This window comes from Bactrocera dorsalis, chromosome 4 (genome assembly GCF_023373825.1).
Source record: "Bactrocera dorsalis isolate Fly_Bdor chromosome 4, ASM2337382v1, whole genome shotgun sequence".
Lineage (NCBI taxonomy): Eukaryota > Metazoa > Arthropoda > Insecta > Diptera > Tephritidae > Bactrocera > Bactrocera dorsalis.
The window spans coordinates 23,231,327-23,253,184 of record NC_064306.1 but is presented as its reverse complement, the minus strand read 5'-3'; the positions used below and the strand labels follow the sequence as shown (position 1 = coordinate 23,253,184).

Genomic DNA, 21,858 nt, shown 5'->3' with positions numbered 1-21,858 from the left:
CGAGAGAAAAATTCTGCGAAAGATTTATGGTCCTTTGCGCGTTGGCCACGGCGAATATCGCATTCGATGGAACGATGAGCTGTACGAGATATACGACGACATTGACATAGTTCAGCGAATTAAAAGACAGAGGCTACGCTGGCTAGGTCATGTTGTCCGGATGGATGAAAACACTCCAGCTCTGAAAGTATTCGACGCAGTACCCGCCGGGGGAAGCAGAGGAAGAGGAAGACCTCCACTCCGTTGGAAGAACCAAGTGGAGAAGGACCTGGCTTCGCTTGGAATATCCAATTGGCGCCACGTAGCGAAAAGAAGAAACGACTGGCGCGCGGTTGTTAACTCGGCTATAATCGCGTAAGCGGTGTCTACGCCAATTAAGAAGAAGAAGAAGCTAGTCGAATTTAGTTGTTGTAGCTTTAGTGATTTAGGAGATACATATCTACATTAAGCTTAATCAAGATATCTCAATTTTTGTTCAACATACTAGCTTGTAGAATGAACGGACGAACGAACGGACAGACAGAAACGGACGGATTTCAACTCATCTCGTCATCCCGATCATTTACATATATTATACTCGTATATATTTATATGTATATATATATTATATCTTTATTACATACAGCACTTAAGGAACAAAACTATTATACTCTGCAACATTAGTATAAAAATAATACTTGTACATATATTCGCTATACTATTATCAGGAAGGGACGTTCTCCGAATAGAGCAAATAGCCCCAACGTACGCGACCCAGCAATCGCAAGGACAGCAAGAGTTGTGCTTGGAAGTGACGAAAAATCGTGGGCCTCGTGTACCACAGAGAAAAAAAATTTGTCAAAAACTATGATGTATTTAATTTATTCCGAATGCAGTGCAAATTGGAGGTTTATAGTGAAGAATTATAAACGAACCTAATTTTTGTTATATGAGGTACCGACGACAAATACTAAAACTAGTTAAAACAAACATACATAGTTTTAAATATAATATACGCTAAAAATGCACCTGCCAATTTTATATAAAATTTAGTGCAAAATGAAAAGAGTAAAAAAATATTTGCCATCACTTGTTGACTTCTGTTTTCAAAGTGCTCTATAAACTCGTTTGGAAATCTCGCCAGGCCTTGAATATGGTTCCACTGAAAAAAAATAATCGATATATTTCTTAATTCTCTTAGTTTTGCGTTTTCATTCTTAAATAATATAGCAATTGATTTCATACTATATATCATCACCTGAAATGCAAAATAACGTATCATCAAAAAATTCGAAATTGAGTGTCTTATTATTGATGACGCTTCACTTCAGGTTCTGCGGTCAGATATAAACCAGTTTTAACCAATATTAAAATTTTGTTTCACTCATGTTCCATTTTATTTCGTGTTTTATTCTTGCCACTGTAAATTTCCGAAAATGTTGTTACGTTATTTTGCATTTCAGGTGACGATATATTGTTTTAATTCGTCTCAAATATAAATATTCCTGGTTCAGAGGGGCAAGCTTCCAGGTACCTAACTGAATGATTTTCAGACAGTTTTATACGATATATGGATCAATATGTTCAATATACTTGTAAGTACTAAAGAAATCTTTTTCTATATCTCTACTTTACTTTATATCGCAAAAACTGGTTATTGGTGATGACCGCGTTTTTAGTTTTGCTTGGTCTCTTGTGGGTACGGCGTCGCTCACGGAACGGCACATAAACTATTTCGAAACTCGCTTTAACAACACCATATACTGCTGTGACATATTTTCATGATCTTGCCTGATAGCAGATAGTTTTCTCATATCCAATGTTCCACAAAGGATGTAACCCAAGGAAGCTTTTGAAATTTCTGCAGTCTCATCTATCTTGCGTTCCTTCAATTGGCGGTCTGAAAATACGAGATTGCTCGTTTATTTCACGACACTATTACTTGCAAAAATATCATGATAGTAGCTATAATTCCGATTAACCTAACATTTGAATGTATAGTTTAAATCAAAATTTGAAAAAATTTCATACATTTTTGTATTTGAATGTAATTGGTTTGCAGTTCATAATATTAGCATTTAACATTTTTAAGATCCAGAGCTAAAACCCTTTTAAGTAATATGTATGTATATATGTATATAGAAAATTGGATTTCGATATATAGTTTATTAAATTTATAAAAATAGCAGGCTCTCAAGAAATTTAGAAGAATTATTGTTAACCACGATTGTATAATTTTCTACTTGGATATTAAGATCCTGCCACAAATTTAGATTATTTGATATACTATATTATAAAAAAATTGGACTCTAATAAAATGGCGATATAGTATTCAAAATTAAAACGTTTAGTGGTTCTTGTTGATTTAAAATCTTTGAGTTATGTTATTATTTTTAAAATAGGTACTTGATTCGCGTAAACATCATTAAAAACATTTTATACATTTTTCTGCATTAACTAACTTTTCAGTGATTTAACATTTGAAAGTTTGAATCCACTTTAACCTCTGTACCATATCTCTACCGCTACTGTCCCCTAAAGCGGAGTAAATTTAATCCACTTGATTTAAGAAATAAGCTGTACTTAAGAACTAGAAATAATTAAACTTTACAAAATGTATGGAATCAAATTTACGGAATTTAACCAAATTATTCCCTTGACGTTGACCTAATTATTCAAGTTTATGAGGTAAATTCTGCCGCATACTTCAAGGAATGCATCTATGCACAATGCAACTGAAAGAGCGTGCTTCAGCGTAGCAGAATACATTCTAAATGCGGTTTTCATATTTCATAAACTACAAAGCATTTACATACATACTTATATTAGGGTTACATACTAGCATTTCACTTTATGCCCCGCAGGAAAATACACTTGTCACAGACTAGTTGAGAGTTTGCCTAATTGCTATGTCGTTTTATATTATCAATAGGCAAGTATGGATTTATTCTTCTGTACAACTTTAAATTAAGTATCTAATTTCAGAAGTAAAAACAATGTTCTACAATGACGAAATTTTATTAGTTCTGAATAAGAGATTTCCCAGATTGGTTCGCGTTTTCCTGCAGGAGTCGTTAATTGTTTCCAGAAAAGCATTCCTCCATGTACAAACTTTCATTTCATGGTAAATCCTTGTTAGCAAAAAAGATGATGTGAAAAGATGTTCGCCAAAAAAAAGCATGGTATCGTGTTAAGAGTATCGTCATACATTAAATAGTAAGACTTTGTCATTTAAATTTCGCGCGAAAACCTTTTTGTTGAAATATTTTTTTTTTAGGTTGACTGTGAGTGATATTTGCGTCAAATGTCATATCAAAATAATCATTAGTGTTTAGTATACGCTTGTCTTTCTGAAGTATTGAAAGCGAATTCGGTGATTTTTACGATAAATAAAATTAATCGACAAAAAAGTTCCATAATCCACATATCCACCGTATTCTCTAGATCTGGTCTTCAGCGATTAATCCCTGTTCTCAGATCTTAAAAGAATGCTCGCTGGGGAAAAAAATTCTTCGAATGAAGAGGTGAACGGCGAAACTGAGGCCTATTTTGAAGCAAAGAACAAATCGTACTACAAATTGTATCGAACATTTTTTGGAGTCGCTATAATCAATGTATCATCTGGCACGATTCCCATTACTTTGGCGGAGGTGTAAAAAAACCGAATTTCCGTATAAATGGGGTATGTACGGATAGAGGAGCTTCTCCAGAGGAGGAATATCCAAAAATAACATAAAAATAACTAATATTTTTTGAAATATTCACGTTTAAAAATTCAAAAATTTGCACTAGGAACACATGTTATTTCTCCATGTTTCACTAATTTTTTTCACGTTTTTTGCTATGTATATTCAAATATACACTCTAAGCATTGAAATAAGCTCACATTTCACATTTATTTTGCAATTTTTCAACTAAATTTAGTAATTTAAAAATCACTGGTCAAATTAATGGCTGAAAAGTTTAGAGCGCTTATATTTACAAGGAAAACCAGCATTGCCACACCTTAAAAACCGAAAGTGAAGGATTTTTCAGCGTTTCACAGCGTTTTCTTTGTTTGTACTTTCGAGTGATTCTTTTTTCTTTATTAACTACAGGGTAGGCCATTTAAAGTTGACCCATTTGTTTCAAAAAAAAAAGAACAAAAGAAAACAATGTAATTTGTCTTCGAATGACGCTTCTAACGCGGTATGACATTAGCCGATTTGTCAGCGCTGTTAAAAGTTACAGCGTTGCCAGATGGGTCAACTATCAAGAAGATTTTTCAAGCTAAAATTGAATATGTGAACACTTTTGCATATACATATTATACATATGTACATATAATGAATAATATGTGATTTATATTTAATAAACACAGATAAGTAAAATCGTGTGATAATGTTATAATATTACGAGCGAATACCCGGGGTGATTGAAGTACTTTCGCGTAGTACTCCTTTCTGTGTTGGCAGCCTTCGGCCGCGCTCTAAAAAAATAACCCTGGTCGAGCGAATACCCGGGATGACTGAAGAACTTTCGCGTAGCTCTCCTTTCTGCGTTGGCGGTCTTCGGCCACGCTTTAAAAAAATAACCCTGGCCGAGCGAATACCCAGGGTGACTGAAGTACTTTCGCATAGTACTCCTTCCTGCGTTGTCGGCCTTCGGCCGCGCTTTAAAAAAATAACCCTGGTCGAGCCAATACCCGGGATGACTGAAGTACTTTCGAGTAGTACCCCTTTCTGCTTTGGCGACCTTCGGCCACGCTTTAAAAAAATAACCCTGGCCGAGCGAATACCCGGGGTGACTGAAGTACTTTCGCGTAGTACTCCTTTCTGCGTTGAAAATAAAAAAATATGTTGACTTTTTGTTATAAAGTGGTTATAATTTATGGTTATCATGCACTCAAAATTTAAGTTTTCGTTATAAAATGGTAAATTTCGGTTATTATATCTGTCAGCGATTTCCATTTATTTTTGATGATGCATTGGTTTGTATTTTAGGCGACGATATATATATTATTATATTTAAAATATGAGTTTTGGGTATGAAGTGGTTATATTTTTCGGTTATCATGCACTCATATTGAAAGAAAATTTGAGTTTTCGTACTGTACTGTATACTTTACACTTTATTACGTAATATTATTATATAATATTACTTATACATATGTATATATAATATTACTAATACATATAGAATATTACTTATTTGCTTAATAAATTTAAAAAAGAAAATATCCATATGCATGAATAGAGGAATTCAGCGAATTGCCTTATCATCACATGGCAGCGCTTCATTTCGTCGTAATTTTTGGTAAACAAATGAGGTTCAAACAAGTGTAAAATGTGATTTTTAAAATAAAGATTTTTTAGGTAAAAAAAAAACCTGCTAAAAGTGTAAAATGTGGATTCATTTAAAAGATTATAGTGCAATTTAATTAATTAGAAGTGAAAAATGTGAAAAAAGTGTGTTTAATGTGGTGAAATAGCTCCTTGAAATGGTCCAATTTTGCGAATTTTTGAATTTTAAGGCCGAATATCTCCTAAACTAAGCGTTTGCGGACCCTATAACCTGATAACCCCTTGTTTTTTAATCAGGAGGACTTCCTCTTTCCAACGGTACCTTCAAATCGCGGCGCCAAAGAAATCGGAATTGTGCCTATCACCTTTTATAGGAATGTGAAAAAAATGTGTCTTATCATGGGGACTTTTCAACTGATCTATTAATTTCCATACAATTTTAACTTTAAACTGCATGTGATTCTTTTACTTCACAGTATAATGTTTGATATGCTATAGTTTACTGCAGGAAATGTGTAAAATTTGTCAACGAATTACCCAGCAACCATATTCTATTCTTCCGACATTCTAGCTGCCTTTAAGCCATTTATTTTAGTCATTATTTGTGTGTGATATTTCAACATTTTCATAAACATAATGTGGTTTAGCGCTAAATATCTATGAAATCGACTGAAATGTTGTTGAATTCTAATTGCTAATTCATTTTTTATAAGATTAATAAATCTTATCTGCTTTAGAAGCTTGACACAATCGATTTTTTTTGCTTAAATCTCTTAAAAAAATGTCTAAGAATGTGTCCACAAAGTTATAGATAGGAATTCGAAATATTATCGAAGCTAGAAGGGAAATAGTGACCGAGCGTCTAGCAGATATGTAAGCGCTTGGGCAAAAAGCGAAATCTTTGAAGCGCGATTTCTCGGTTTTTCATTCTTAATTGACGGGCAGCATAGGAAAAAACTAAACGTCGTATAGAATTGGGGCAAAATTTATTATCTTTGGAATAAAATTATCTTCTATTTAAAGTAAAAAAAACTAAGAAAAGACAACATAAAGTAAATTTTTTTTGGTCCAAACCACTTTTTTTTTAATTCTTAAAAAATTTGTAAAATTTTACACTTTTTTTTGAAATTTTCTTAGTTTAACTAGAAGATAAATTATTAAAAAATATGAATCTCTTTGAATTTTTTGTTTTCGATAGAAATTGCGGCCTGCATCCTGCCTGCCGTCCTTAAAGTGCACATGCGAGATGCATCGGGCAATTGCTTCCCAAAGGCAGAATATCAAAGATTTCGTATCCAAAAAATGTGTGAAAGATGTTCAAATATAAAGTTTAGAAATTTCGCTTGAATCAATTATTTATTTCCCTCCCAAAAAAGATCGATTTTTTGAACCCTTTAAAGCAGGCTCCCCCCTTAACACTTGCCATTGTTCGTCCGTGATCTTCGGCGACACGAGAGTAATGAGGTTTTGTGTGCACATTGCGCCATACACGACACTCATGTGCGCACACCGATCGGAAAAAATCAAACATTTTCGCGAACATGGATCGATATGCGCACAAGCCCATACACGAGTAAACCGCATGCGCACACTAGAGACCTGCACGAGTAATTAAAAAAGTAACATGTTAGCAAGCGGCGATGCCGATGCGGCGAGTACACGCTACGTAACGGTACTTTGGCATCGTGGGCATCGGCATCGTGGGTATCGGCATCGCGGCATCGCCGATTACTAACATGTTACCAGTGGTCGGCATTTCTTAGAACGATTGTGGAAACTAACTTCACACGTACGCTTACGCTCTATCGTTCAGTCGTTGTCGAGCCAGCAACGAATTAACATCATGTAAGACTATAGCGTTTCATTTGCCATTGACGATACCAGATAGTAATCGTACGATGCCACGATGCCGCGATGCCGATGCGCAATGTTACCTTCGCATCGTGGTAATCGTCAGAAGTGTTACTTAGTAACGTAATCGTACGATGCCTACCTTAATCGTGCAGGCCTCTGGCGCACACATACCGATCGAACGCACTTGTGTGTCGTGTATGGCCACTTCATATCCTTTTCAAAAGAGTATAAAAATATTTAACGTATCACGTTTTTAGTTTTATAAATAAATAACTACGAAATATCAATGATTTATTTTATTTTTATTTTTTAAAAATTTTAAGAAAACATAATCGCGCAATTATCTCTTTTTAATCAATGCCAAATTCGTAATCTAGCCATGAGTTGGTGGGGTATAACAAAATTGATATATTAGATTGCCAAATATTTCCCTTCCGCCTTTTTGTCTTTTGAATTTCGCGGCTATGTATAAAGCGTTACAGAGCTCGTATGGCAATACTATACATCGTTTCGAAGGTCTTGACATACCTTGCAAAACGACGCTATGCATAATTAGTTTGGATATTGTGTTCAACAGTTATAGACGTGTAAACATAGAGTTCACTAAAGCCGAAATTCACGCAAAGTTTTCCTTTGTTAGAGGCAAATCCGCTAGATAAACGTTCCGTGAGATTAATGGTGTTTTGGGGATGGTACTCTATCACTTCGAACTGCAGAGGGATGGTTTCGACGATTTAGAGCGGATGAAACCGACACCATAGATAAGCCAGCCTGTGGAACACCTGTGACGACCAATACCGATCAAATCATGGAAAACCTCTAGTTAGACCGGCATGTGGCATCTCGGTACATTGCCCAAAAGATGGAAGTTAGTCATCAAACCATTTTAAACCATCTGAAGAAGGCTGGATACACAAAAAAGCTTGATGTTTGGGTGCCGCATGATTTGACGCAAAAAAAACCGACCGAATCAACGTCTGCAATATGCTACTGAAACGGAATGTACTTGATCCATTTTTAAAGCGGATGGTGACTGGCGACGAAAAATGGATCACATACGACAATATTAAGCGGAACGGTCGTGGTCGAAGGCCGGCGAATCGTCGCAAACAGTTGCCAAGCCGGAATTGACATCTAGGAAGGTTTTGCTGTGTGTTTGGTGGGATTAGAAAAGAATCATCCACTATGAGCTGCTTCCATATGGCCAGACGCTTAATTCTACCATCTACTGCGAACAACTAGACCGCTTGAAGCTGGCGATTGACCAGAAACGTCCAGAATTGGCCAACATGAAGGTTGTAGTGTTCCACCAGGACAACGCCAGACCACACACTTCGTTGATGACTCGCTAGAAACTACGGGAGCTCGGATGGCAGGTCGCATCCACCATATAGCCCGGACATAACGCCAAGTGATTACAACCTGTTCCCGTCCATGGCAAACGCCCTTGTTCGTGTAAAGTTGAACTCAATTTCAAGAGGCTTGTGAAAAGTGGATGTCCGAGTACTTCGCAAATAAGGAGGGTGGTTTCTGCGTGGGGGTACATATAATGAAGTTGCCGTTAAGATGGAAATAGATTATCGAATGAATTAAATCCGATCACAGTAACACTTTTTATAAAGCATTGAATGAAATAATATGTACATACATTTGCATAGCACAAAACCATCTAAACATACAGTGGGGGGCACAAATGAGTACAAGTTTGTCTTTCTTGTATTTATTAAGAATAAAATAAACAAAGCAAAATAAATTGTTTTTCCTTTATTTAATTCTTAACAAAACAGTTTACTACACGAAATAATAAACAACAAATTCTAAGAAAAAAACAACTCGCATGTACTCAATTTTGCACCGTTACATTTTCAGTAAAAAAACGAGAAAAAACGTAACTTCAGCTGCACCGAAGCTAATATACCTTTCACAGGTGCATTTCTTTTAGTAACTATGTGTCCAGCTTGTATGGAGGCTATATGCTATAGCCTTAAGCAGTAATTCGTGTCAAATTGCGTGAAGATACCACGTCAAATGCGACAGTTTTCCATACAAGCCCTTGATCATCATCACTATTCGGTTTGTATGGCAGCTATATGCTATAGTGAGCCGATCTGAATAATTTCTAGAACTTGATTCCGATCGTTCAGTTTGTATAGTGGTCCGATATCGGCAGTTCCGACAAATGAGCAGCTTCTTGAAGAGAAAATGGCGTTGACAAAATTCCAAAACGATATCCTAAAAATCGAGGGACTAGTTCGTATATATACAGACGGACAGACAGACGGACATGACTAAATCGACTCAGCTCGATATACTGATCATTTATATATATACTTTATAGGGTCTCCGACGCTTACATCTGGGTGTTACAAACTTTGTGACAAACTTAATACACCCTATTCAGGGTATAATTATAAAGTTTGTTTATGGTATGATTTTTTAAATAAATAAAATAAATAATTTATAATAATGACTGGAAACGAATAATCTGGTCAGATGAATCAAAATTCAATCGTTTCCAGTCCTATGGTAAGCAAAATTACTGGAACCGCCCTGGGGAGACAATTCAAAGGCACCATGTTAAGGAAACTGTGCAGCACAGTAGAGGGGTCGCCATGGTATGGGGTTGCTTCACATGGTAGCATGTCGAACCATTGCAAAAAACCAATAGAATTATAAATAAAGAAGATTATCTTCATATTTAAAAACCTATCTATTCGGTTTTGTGAGCGCCTATACTGAGGAGGACATCATATTTTAACCCAAAGCATACGTCCAAAATCGTGACGGAATGGCTCGCTAAACAAAATTTTGTATTGATGCACTGGCCACCACAAAGTCCTGATCTCAATCCGATTGAAAATGTATGGTCAATCGTGAAAATACGGTTAAGACCATATCAGTCGACACTAACGAATCTAAACGAGCTTTGACAGCAATAATGGCATAGTTTTCCCAACGAAATTATACAGAATTTAGTGGAAAATATGCCAAAAAATGTTTTACAAAACAAAGGGCTATAGATTAAATACTAAAAATTAGCGGCAACCCGATAATTTGTGTAAGGTGCAAAATTGACTAAATGATAGTTATTTTTGTTTTACTCTTTTTTCTTAGAACTTGTTGTTTTGTAATAAACCGTTTAGTTAAAAAATGAACATAAAACAAATGTTTATTTTATTCTTATGCTGTAATAAATATAATACAAGATAGACAAACTTGTACTCGTTTATGCTTCCCACTGTACGCACACAATGTTTACGGTCCTCTGAAATATAAATACAAGTAATACAATTTTACATCTCTCATCTTCCTCGCCTATTGTGTACCTCTACGCGTTGTATCCGCCCAAAACAAAGCAAACTTGAATACCCAATTCTCGCCAAAGTAAACACATGCAACAATTGCCTCTGCGAATATTGAAGGCAGGTGTGCTTGTCAACAAACAAAACCAACAGGTCGTCTACTTAACCTCTAAGAGCCTCATTGAAGTGAATTCGCAATTAAATTGAAGTGGTGGAGCTGAATGCAAATTTAGTAAAGTAAAGAGAGGTAATATACATATGTATGTATGCAGTTTATTTTAGATAACAGCAGATAACTAAGTCGGTTCCAATTCTAAAACGCAAGAATAGTGCCATTCGGGAATCTTTTCCAGCTGCTGACTCAATCAATCGTCAATAATCGCTGTTTGAAATTTGTCCTTCACACAAGGGTCCAACCTTTTCGAATATAAGTACTTGCAATCGATTTCAGAAAGAAGGCAAATACAGTAATGTTCTATAAAGCAGAACCACACGCTTTTAGAACTATGCTGACATAATAAAATATACTATAATGACAATATAATTTGTCATCGATACCATTGATATCCGCGCTGATAGTTCTACTTTCCCTAGGTTGGACAAAGAAGCGAATCAAATGTGTCTAGTGAGTAAGAGGAAATATCTACGGAAGGCTTATGGTCCTTTGTGCATTGACAACTGCGAATACCGGAATCAGTGGAACGATGAGCTGTACGAGATATACGACGGCATTGACATATGTATATGCGAATTAAGAGACAGCGACTACGTTAGTTAGGTACGAGTAATGTCGTCCGAAAGAATGAAAATATTCCAGCTTTGAGAATTACCGCCAAAGAACGAAAAGAAAGAAAAACTGGCGCGCTGTTGTAATCTCGGCTATAACCGCGTATGCACTGTCTAGGCCAATAAAGAAAAAGATAATGAGTTTGAAAGATTTCTTTGAAATGTGTTTCCTTAAAACCAGGGACCGTAACTCTTATGACTTTTATCGAAAAAATCAAAAAATAAGAGTTATTTTTGATTTTTATATATTTAGATCAAAAATAAAAATTATTTTTGATTTTTATATGTTTAGATCAAAAATAAAAGATATTTTTGATTTTTATTTTTTTAGATCAAAAATAAAAGTTATTTTTGATTTTTATTTTTTTAGATCAAAAAATAAGAATTATTTTTGATTTTTATATTTTTAAATCAATAATAAAAATCAATTCAAAATTTTTATTTATTTATTTTTTGCTGTTATTATAACCGTACACCTTAGTTTTACTTTAAAGCTTAACAGAAATTAAGAAACATATTATGCCACAAATTTTGAATTTATTTTTATTATTGATTTAAAAATATAAAAATCAAAAATAATTCTTATTTTTTGATCTAAAAAAATAAAAATCAAAAATAACTTTTATTTTTGATCTAAAAAAATAAAAATCGAAAATAACTTTTATTTTTGATCTAAAAAAATAGAAATCAAAAATAACTTTTATTTTTGATCTAAATATATAAAAATCTAAATTTAAAAATCATACAATATTTCGCATATAGTTCACCTAAAAATCATGATGGTGTAAACAAAACTTTTCTACGATGTTCCTTTACGTATGATTTTTTTTATTAAAAATTGTAAAATAACTCTTATTTCCGGTCTCTGCTTAAGACAATAACCAGAAACCCAGTAATTGTTCAGTAATGTTTACAATTTCGCCACGGAAAGATATAGAACAACGTTTACAAATTAGTAAATTTTATTATCAAAATAATAATAAATAATTAAGAAATCCTCTTCTCTGATTAGGCTCACTTTCATTTGAGTGGTGCGGTAAATAATCAAAACTGACGATTCTGGTGTGAAGAAAATTGACAGTTTGATGTGGTTTTTGGCCTGGTGGAATCATCGGTCCATACTTCTTTCGAAATGATGCTGGTAACACCGTTACTGTCAATGGAGAGCAGTATAGATCGATGATAACCAACTTTTTATGGCCAAAACAGGAAGAAGTTGATCTTGACAGCATCAGGTTTCAACAAGACGAGGCTACGTGCCACACTTGGAGATTCGATTATTTTCAAAAAGGGTGGCTTCAATGACCTCAAAAAAATTGCGATTTAACACCATTAGAATATTTCTCGTAGGGCTATTTAAAGTCATTGTACTTTAACGATATACCAAATTCTCTTTAATCCTTAGAAGGCCAATAAGAATAACATGTTCCATATTCATGACATACGACTTGATTTAGAAACTCTTCAATTTCTCATTTGAGTTAATTCGGTTGATTCTATTGTACATACACTTAATATAAGTTAAGAATATACCAAAAATTATTGTAATATATTTGCCCGGCTTTCATCCTTGCACAATGCGAGAGTATAAAACGTTTGGTTACCTCCGACATTCTGTAAGTAATATAAAGTGTTGTCACCATTCGAAAGAATTTCTCCCTTGCTTTGCTTTCCTTGTGAACGAAATAAGAGTTATTTTTATACTATATCAAGGCTTCCTAGTCCTTACTTGTATTGAATGAACGGTATCGGGGTCACGCATTTGGTCTGCATTAGGACATTGCGTTCATATTGTGACTAAGTTCCGATCGTATACAGAATTAATATAGGTAATGACAAGACATTTATACGACATCTAACCGTTGCTAGCAACTCCAACACTGCCGCCGTCGATATCCAAAAAGAATCAAACGTTTCATTGCTTGATGTGTCCCATGAAATCAAGAGGCGCGAAAAGTTTTACTAAATAATTTGGTCCATAAGGTGCACTTCTTACCCGCTTCACAATTTCACCTGTATGTTCCTTTCAGACATTCATAAATTTTAATAATAAGATAAGTATTAAACATTAGCAAATAAGAATTCTCGGTATCGAAAATGTTCACTTTAAGCTTATCAGATTGATCAAAAATCTCGGCCACATCTTTGTAAAACTATCTAGAAAGAACACTAAGCTTAATGGTTGACTGTGAACGAACTTACATAAATATGCATACATAGAACTTTTCTGTCAAAGCAAAAATGATATGTGAATTAGCCATAAAAGTCATAGCTAAGGTCGGTATTGGCCACACAGTCACAATGGCTAAGTACCATCGTGTTGCATTTGTAACTATATAAGTTAGTTCATATAATATATATACATACATATGTATGAAAACTTATTTCTTTTGTGTGATAAGAACAACAGCATCTTTTCAACAATGTGCAAACTTTCAGACATTTCAGTTATTTCTGACATAGTTTGCTGCTTCCGGAAAAGTTTAGTTGAGTAAAAAAGTTCACATCCAAAGCAAAGCCAGACAAAAGAGGCGAACGAGATCTTTTATTTTAACAATTTGATGTACTGTTTAAAAACGAATTTTGCCATTTATAGGGATATTAAAAGCAGAACAATCAGCACCAGTTTATATTATATCTTCACTATTTACCCTCCACAATCATAAATTAGAGATAAAGCTTAATTAATATACTTTCATTTAAAATAATAATTATTTTAAATTATTTAAAAATATTTTTATTTTCAATACTCTAAACCTTTTGAACAGCGACCCTGCTAGGAATCGTTTTTACGGCAGACAACAAAATTCCAATCCTTCTTTCTGGTAAAAACTCTCTGCTGTTGCGAAATTCATTATAATAAGAAAATTCCATTTGAATGCACATTTTTTTTATTTTATCATCGTTATTAATATGTGTTTTGAAATATTTATAGAAGAAAAAAGTGATAGAAGAATTTTAGTAATTAGCGTATTAAATTTTTCACAATTTCCGCGTTAACCCCTTCTGTTTACATTCACCCTCCTTCGATTTTGGTTGTTTCCCCTTCTGATGCTTATCCTTCTTCGTGAGTTAGTGCTATTATTTCCTCTTCTAATAACACGAATTCTACGGTTGTTGCTACTGGTTGAATTGTTGCCTCGTCGTATGATTATTTGCCTTCGACCAGAATTAGAGCCTCCTACAGAAGCGGCAATTACATTTGCCAGAACTGCATTACTAATAGTATTATTAGCTCTTCTACATTTCACCACTACTATTAGGGCGACTAGGACTAAGAATAATCGTAACAAAAATTTCGCCATTATATTTTTTAAGTAGTAGTTTTAACTTCTTGTAACGGTGTTACTATACTCAATGGAAAAACAACAGCACTATATATACCAAAACGGCATATGTATGTTAACCTTGAATTTGTTGTTTAGATGGTAACATATGGCAGATAACTTATTTATTGTTTTTGTGTAACAAACAATTTTTTTTATTTCCGTAATTGTTTTCTACTTCATTTCCCTACAAACTTTTTAATCTGAACAAATATCACATTTGTTAGTCATAACGAATTTAAATAAATAAAATTGTTGATTGAAGTTGAATAGTACTCGTTTTATTAACTTCATAACAGCCACATGGTGAGTTCGATCGTCGAAGAAATTTTTTGATAAAAAACAAAAAAGAAAAGATGGATTGTTGTGGGTTGTGGAATATTAAAACCTCGTATTGCTCCAGCACCAATACGGTATCACAATGACTATCGTAAGGCGGTCACCAATAATCTCCTTTAATACTCAAACATTTCAGTCTAATAGGGACATTGCTTTTCTGCGCCCCGCCCAAATTGAAGCTCATTTGAGAATTCTGTGTGGGTTACATGGGTTTCCTCGGGTAAAAACAATCTTCGTTCAACATTTTTTCCCATATAAAAAATTAAATATACACTATTAACAAAGAACTTCTGAAATTTTTGAAAAAAAAAAATATTTTAAACTCGGTCAATGTGACGCCGATTCGGGGGCCTCTCGTAAAATAGGTGCGACCAGGTTGGCAGAATAACTCCTTACAAGATAATCCAAAGTGAAAAATACGTATTTGTGTTAACACCTTAATTTAGAACTTGAATGAAGGAAAAACAAACTAAAACTTGGAGTTTTGGCAAACATTTTTACAAAAAAATTAAAATTTCAATGAAAATTACAAGACATTTTTAGAAAAAAATCCTTCGTACAAGTTTGTAAGAATTGTATATCAAAGACCTGTATAGAATTTTATGAAGATCGGTTGAGTAGTTCTCGATAAATCTTGCCAACCGACTTCAAAACACACAGTTTCGAAAAAATGCGTTTAAAGACGGCGCACTTCACCCAACTAGCCTCGGGCGCACAAGTTCTATAGCTGGTGTCTCCGAAATTATTTCTAGAATTAGCTTGAAAATTTAGGACAACATTTTAGAAGTGTTGTAGAATTGAATAAGATAATAAAAAATATTCAATTTTTTTAAATCCGTAAACCCATGTAACCCCTTAAACGAGTTTCCCATATTTTATTATAGTATTTCAGTATAATCACATATTGACCGATATATGCGGTATAAAGGCGCCCGAAAGTTCAAAGATTTTCTATGAGAGGAGCTAAGAGAAGTATTGACCCGTTTCAACCCATTTTTGATATAAAACATACATACTATAGTCAGGAAGGGATTATTTCAGACCTTGAATTATACATAGTATATCTCACACATTGAAAATAGTTTTGGCACCTTATAATAACTACTAAAATTTTCTCGGTGATCGAATGTTTTTCGAATTTTGTATTACAATCATTTATGTTTTTACTGCAACATCTTTTGTACGAAACTCGAATTGATGCTCTGTTATTGCATTATATTCATATAGAATAGGAGGCTTAGGGGTCTATAAAAATACGATTCTGTAAGCCTCTCTCTGTGGTTTAGCAATATTAGTGATATATGTACAACTCTTCTCTGACTTGCCAGAGTGTTAATGGAACTCTTACAGTAATAACTATTATCTTGCCTTAAAGACGCTTTTGAATGGAACTCTTTTATAACTCTTAAATATGTTTGTTTATTGTAACAACTGCTGGCGGTAATAGTTACATTAAACTATTTAGGACAATTTCAAGGACGCCCAAGTGTTGAAAGCAAAGTTTTAAAGTGTTTCTTCCAAATTATTTTCTGTTATTGAACGCCGCTCCAAATTACATTTTTAGTAAGAAATAACAGATGTTACGTCAAATTGGTACTTTTACGCGTATTAATCGAACCTCTTACATACGTACGGTATTAAATAAACATATGGTACAGTGTATAGAAAGAGCATTGAAACTTTCGGAGTTCGATTACAGCAATGAAAAGTTTGTCCCTTTTAGCTTGATAATTGAAATCTTAATTAAGAAATTCAGTTCCAAGATATTCAAAGTAGCTGAGGTAACAGATGTTTTTTGGTTATATGAATATTACATTTAAATTGAATACGTGCATTCATACATATATATACCTATATACATATGTAAATATGTATATGCTTAGGAGTTAGGAAAGCTCCCAACTAATTTTATAAGTTGTAATGGAGAAATTGGACTGTTTAAACTACGCTCCTATTCCACAGGTGAGGTAAAGAAATTCTAACGTTCAGACAATTATCCAAACAAACGGGTTTGTGAACGGTGGAAATATGTTAATTTTCTCCCGCTAAATTTAAACTTCGGCTGTGATTTCAGATGCGCCACCAAATTTGCTTACACTTCCACAGAGCACTTGCAACATTGCATGCACTTAAGTAAAGATTAAATAAAGAAAGAAATCTTAAATAGGTTACTGACCGTTAAAGAAGTAAATAACCGAAAATTGAAAGCAATATTAACGTTAAGGTCGAATGTGCGATTAATTGAAGGGTTACATGTAAACTGAAGGAAAAATAAATACAAATTTTAATATTTATGAAAAATGCTCGCTCCACCTCTGAATGCCAAGGAAGACATGTAGTTCTATCATCCTACATTTATTTTCACTTTCCTTCCTTGGAGATACATATTACATAAATCTATCGCTCATCGTGTTGATGAGGAACTTCTGTTTTCTGGTCGTTTGATAAGGAACAGGTACCAAATATATTTGCACATATAGAAAGCAGCTTTTTTTCTATCAAACCAAAACTTCGACTTTATATTCTGATATTATGTAAAGTTTTAGCAAAGTACCAGGATTTGCTAACTTTAGAAGTGTAAAATCACATCAGATTTTCATAATAAATAAAAGGCTAAACCAATAAAATGAGGGAATTCCGAAAAGTACTTAGCTTACGAAAGAAAATAGGAAAATGTTGAAAATATGGCGATTTCATTTCTTTAACCGTCTGAGATATGTATATGTATATGTTTTCTAGCCGCGGAAGTATGCGGCGATAATCTCCTCATTCAACTCAAACAATAACCATTGTTTTAATTAAAGCAGCAGTTATAAAACTCGTAGAAACCTTGTTTTCACCAAATGGGGCTTTTTTTCTGCGCTACTCGGTTCCCAGCAATGACGCATAATAGAGACCTATGACTAAGTAGATTGGAACTTGATAATCCCATATAACGGTGGTCTTCACTCTTCCTAAAGATTGTATACTGCTTGCCTTTTACGGATTCGCCGTGAAGTTCATTATTTCAACTGATCTACTGAAACAGCATCAAACACTACTATGAAGGAATCTCACGTTTATAGAGAGCAAACGCTAAACCCATCACAACGAAGAAAGCTATCATCCAATATTTCGTGCAAGATATGATCAAGCAGTCCTTGTGCACTTTTGTTACAACATCTTATGAGTTAGTCTATTTCAGAAATTCAAATTTGATACCGTTCATAAGGCCAGTCTAAAGAAGCGATTGATCGAATAAAAAGTGTTTTACTTTTAACAATAACTTTATTGTATTATATAGTCATAGCCAGCTGTAAATCACCGTTAACGACAGCAAGCGAAACTTCGATCAGAACCAGCCAAAACTGCTAAAGAAATTACAGAGATATACATTAGGCAAATTGAAATTTTTTTTTGTAAAATTCAATTGTTTTCTTCGACGTTTTTTGTAGAGCATTCAATTCTGTATAAGAATATGACTTTTTTTATTCCTACAAACGAGAGAGTTCCAGAGAAAAAAAAATATTAAAAAAAGTGGCAAAATTCCATGTAATTTCAATGGGAAATGTATCGTGTTTGGGGCAAGGTTTATACGAAAATTAAGGGCTTTTTATGGTCTGATATTTTTTTTTTAGATGGAAAACTAAAAGTTGAAGGGGCGTCTCGTCAAAAATAATCAATTTGGTAAATAACGGACACCCTAGTATACATATACATATGTTGCTGAAGAGTGGAGAAAACGATAAAGTTAACTGCTCCAAATGTTTTCTACTTTGAGACCAAAATTAGGGGTTAGCATAATGACAACAGGTGATAATTTCATTGAAAATAGCAGAGTGGTATGTGGCATATGACTCCTTACGTCGAAATGGGCATACCCGCTATTAGAGTTAGAGACTTATTGAACTTGCAGAAATTATAAAGGCTTTTCTCATTTCCTATATAAACTCAATACATACATACGTATATTTAAGTAATTGGCATTGGGCGAATTTATGCCCAATTTTTAAGAAGTTCAAGTTTTTACTTTAATGTGGGTCTTTTAGATACTTTGCATAAAGCAAGTAAATCCACAGCTTTAACAGAATTTTCCGCTCTACAAAAAACATTCCTTTAAAAGATATACGCAATTAAAATTATATATTAAATGACCTGAGCATTCATACAAGTGAATTATCAAGTCTTCATATTGCTCATACGACTTGCTGTACCGTACTATACGAATACGTAGAGCGGAAAATTTTGTATTAGAATATCCTGTTTTCAAAGCTGTAGATTTATTTGTATCTCCAATACAAAGTTTAAAGCAAAAGAACAAAATAATTCAATGTCCAATGTCTTTCCGCCAGTTTGATGGCAATTGTATGGACTTCTGCTAACATTCTATATATTATTTCTCTGTTGTTCGTCTAACAGCAACCGAAGTGCGAATTTCATTCGGATTCTATCGACATTTCGCTGCAATTCATTCACAAAATTTGTCTGCAGATGCTGCAAAGGCTCTTTTAAATAGTCAATATAACAGAAGCACCGCTTCAGTTCAACAAAACGCGTTGCGCGGTGCATAACTGCTTCTAGATATCGCGGAACCATTACTGGATATTCAAAGGCTTTCAAAAATGTTAAACGGATAAAAGTGTGAATCAAATAAAATAAAATCTTATTTATGTCAAAAAATATAAGAATTTATAAAACGCTGTGTAGACAGTTACTACTAAATACAAGGAATAACAAGCGTCACGGTGCGGAAATAACATCGCAATAATATAAATTTCATTCTGAGACGTTTGGAAAAGTTAATGACTAAGAAAAAATAGTTTGAAATTGTGACACGGAAGCAAACAAATAGAATTTGTTCTAATTTTTAATTTAAAAAAGGAAATACCCTTCCCTGTGTCAAAAGTGGAAAAAAATATTGAGAATGAGTATAAGATTATGCGGTTATTGTGTGCTATAGTTCCAAGTGGTTATATCTTAAAAGGTGTGGGTAAAACCACTACCTTCATCAATATCTACTACTCTTTTGTGTTCTATTCATTATAACAGCTAAACAAAGAACACGATCAAGAGAGTATTATTTAATTGACAAAGTAACGTTTTTTCAACAGCTCAAAACTAAAATCAAGTTTTGAGCAAAATAAATACTTAAATTTGTTTATATACATATATTTCTTCTTCTTAATTAATTTTATTAGTACTCTTATCGAATAGACATGAATATGAAACTATCCAATATAATTCTTCATATTCTCGCAAAATGTTTCTACAGAGTGGAATAATTTCGTTTACTTAAGAGAACGCCTGATTATGACGCGTAAAAAAAAAACGCTGTACGATCTCCACGACTGTGGCCGCAATTTTGATGTTAAACAAAAATTTCAAAAAGATGATTAATCTGTAGAGAAGTCACTATCGCGCTATGGAAACTTATTGTGTTTTTTCTTGAAATTCGACAAAATAGCGACGGTTTGAACAAAAAGTCTCGATTTTGACTCTTTATTTCGACAGAAAAAAATAGGAAGAGCTCAATAGCGCGATAGCCAATGACGTTAAAAGTGTTTTCTCCGAATTGGAACTAAATATCTTCAAAACTCTTCCTTTGAGAGTAGAGACCGTTTTGTAGAACACCATTCTGAAAAAAACGCGTTTAAAGATTGGAGTCGCTATATTCCCGACTATGTTCTCTTATTACAAGAAAGGCTGTAGCAACCGTAATAATTTGAATTTCGATTTTAAAATTTCAGAGAATGTTTATTACAGTGCAACGCAACAAAAAAAATCGATTTTTCGAAAATTTCACACTGAGACGATCCCTTAACCATCAGTTATTCACATACATACTTGTATTTTAAAATGGTTAGGCAGTCGAGATGAGTAAAATTCCGTATTCCCTCCGAACACGAAACAACTTGAGTAAAATTTTTATAGTTGAAGCATATTACTCGTATTACTATGAGAAAAAAATAGTAAGACTTTGTTCACTGCCTTCATGGTTCGGAGCTATCGTTGAGTCTGATGACACCAAAAGGTGCGGGTCTTTTTAACGAAAACCTTTACGCAAACGACGCTTAACTCACAAATAGTATTCCTTGTCGACAGTTTCGCCGGTCGGAAAGAATTCGAAGTGAACCACACCTCGATAATCGAAAACAGCTGTCAACATAATCTTAATTTTTTTTCGGTTCACTTTTGCCACGATATTCGGCCGACTGATCGTCTGTTTAGGAATCGTAAGCTAAGTCCAAGACTCATCGCCATTATTAATACGTATCATGACATACTGGTAGTCTGAAAGCCTTGTTTCACATACAATAACGCGATCGCTGTTTTTCGAAAAAAATTATTGATTTTGGAACCAATCGTGCTTTCACTTTTCTTAGGCCCAAACAATCTTTTAAAATGGTTTTCACTGATCTTTCTGATATTCCAACGCTGCCGGTAAGATCTGTGACCGTTAATCGTCGATTCTCAAGCAGAAATTCCTTTATTTTATTGACGTGTTGATTATCAGTTGGTTTTGGTAACAGTCCTTGACGTGGTTCGTCGTTAACGCGTTCTTGACTCTCTTTGAATAATTTGTACCAATAAGAAATATTTCGGCAAATGGGTTTTCACGCGAGATTTAAATTAAAAGGATTCACTATTTTTTGCCCACAGTAGTATTTCTTAGCAATTTGAGAAGATTGGTATTGCATATAAAAAAGTTTGCACTACTTCCCTACAAGAATATTTCTAATGCTTCACAAACTTGTTTCACCCTCTTCCTACTTCCTAAATGTTTTTGAAAAATAAGTCAAATAGGATGCAGTGTTTTACCATATGCTTTCACCACAGCAAATTTATTACGTTCTTAGTTGTTGAAGTTGATAATCAATAATGTATAGATCAGTTCATACATAAACTTTTAGTACAAAATATTTTTTGTTTTTATTTTATCGATCTTACATAGAGATAGCAATTCATGACAGTTATAAGAAGACATAATTATACTATTCAAATATTTTTTTT

The 21,858-nt window shown here is 33.8% G+C and overlaps 1 long non-coding RNA gene across 1 annotated transcript in view; it reads left to right on the top strand.

The window, feature by feature from the left end:
- The window catches only part of LOC125778090 (uncharacterized), a 165,847-nt gene that overhangs the window by 60,704 nt on the left and 83,285 nt on the right, over positions 1 to 21,858 (top strand). The gene's annotated exons all lie outside the window — the stretch shown is intronic.